General features: G+C 36.7%; 1 non-coding gene across 1 annotated transcript; it reads right to left on the reverse strand.

Annotated features, from left to right (window-relative positions):
* Positions 1–979: 979 nt before the first annotated feature.
* On the reverse strand, positions 980–1,085 carry LOC124892300. The gene has a single exon (XR_007050175.1). It is a non-coding gene; the product is annotated as a small nucleolar RNA R71 (small nucleolar RNA).
* Between the last annotated feature and the right edge of the window lie 420 nt (positions 1,086–1,505).

The raw sequence follows: 1,505 nt of genomic DNA on the forward strand, positions 1-1,505 counted from the left end.
GGTGATATTTTATTATTTTGTTGAAAGACTAACATCAAAATCTCTAACCTAGCCTACCCATGTAGTCATTAACTAGAATTTGAACTTTAATCTCCTGTACCCATACACTATTTTCCCCCATTTTCCCCCAGGAAATCATAACCCTAAGACTATTTTCTTATTGGAATTCAAGTTACAACTACTGCTCTCCATTAGTTATTCAAGTCAAATTTTATTTGAATAACCTTCCAAACCATAACCCCCCCCCCCCCAATTTAAATTTTATGTCTTGTTTTACATTTACATTGCGGGTGGATACTTAGAAACTTTCAACATATATAGGATTCAAAAACTAGTTACACTCTCAGTGGATTCAACCCCAACTCAAGTCGGCTTATTATATTGACAATGATCATCTTGCCCCAAAATAATGGAGTAAGTTGAGCATGATCAAAATGATGCCATTGTCGAGGAGTGAAACTTAGTTTTCGTTTATGTTTTGTTGATAGTAACTTTAGGTTCACCCGTGGTAATGTATTTCACTTTTGTTGTTGTTGTTTTTGATTAGGTGATTATTATTTCTTCCAAATAACCATGAGTATATAAGGGATCATCCACGACCCATCATAGGAACATATTGAAGTTACGGACTTTCTTTGTGACTAAGAGCATGCTAATGTCATCCGTATTCCCTTTATTGAGAGAAGTGGAGTATTTTATGTCACAAATATCATGCTCTACTTGCTTCATATGAAGGGTTTGCTCGGAGGTCAACCGTATGAAGATGTCAACTTCCATTTGAGGAACTTTGTGAAAATAGGCTCTCCATTTGATTTTTCTCATATCACACAAGAATCTATTTAGTTGAGGCTTTTTTCGTTCTCTATAACGAGTGAAGCGGTGTTGTGGTTGAGATATCTACCCATCGGGTCCATCACATCATGGGTTAAACTTACGGATCCTTTCTTGGATCGATACTTCCCACCTTTAAAGATGTTACAGTTGCGTGACGAAATTAAAAATTTTCGTCAACTCAATAAGGATCCTTTGTATAAAGCATGGGGGAGATTTAAGGACAAGATTATGAAATGTCCTAACCACGAGGTGCTGGAGCAGATACTTATCCAAATATTCTATTGGACGTTAGATCAAGTCAACAAAACCATAGTGGACAATGCATCCAGCGGATAACTTATGAAATTGCCTTATCAAGTTGAATTAAATGTGCTAGATCAAATGGCTAGTCTAGCTAAGGGTTGGCACATGAAGGATTTTGAGGTGGCCACGGGGTTTTCCTCTTTATCCTTTGTGTGTTAAGATCTAAGAAAAAAGAGGAGAGAGATGCAAATATGTCAAGTTGATGTCACACCTTGAACTTCTTACTAAACATGTGATAAGATCCTCTATTGAAAGAGTCAACACTATAGATACAAGGGATACTATGGCATGTGAAGATGCAAAAGAAGAGATACTTGATGACAAGATGGGATTGTTGCCAAATTATTTGAAGGGTTTTCACGTTGCTT

The sequence above is a fragment of the Capsicum annuum genome, chromosome 1 (genome assembly GCF_002878395.1).
Source record: "Capsicum annuum cultivar UCD-10X-F1 chromosome 1, UCD10Xv1.1, whole genome shotgun sequence".
Lineage (NCBI taxonomy): Eukaryota > Viridiplantae > Streptophyta > Magnoliopsida > Solanales > Solanaceae > Capsicum > Capsicum annuum.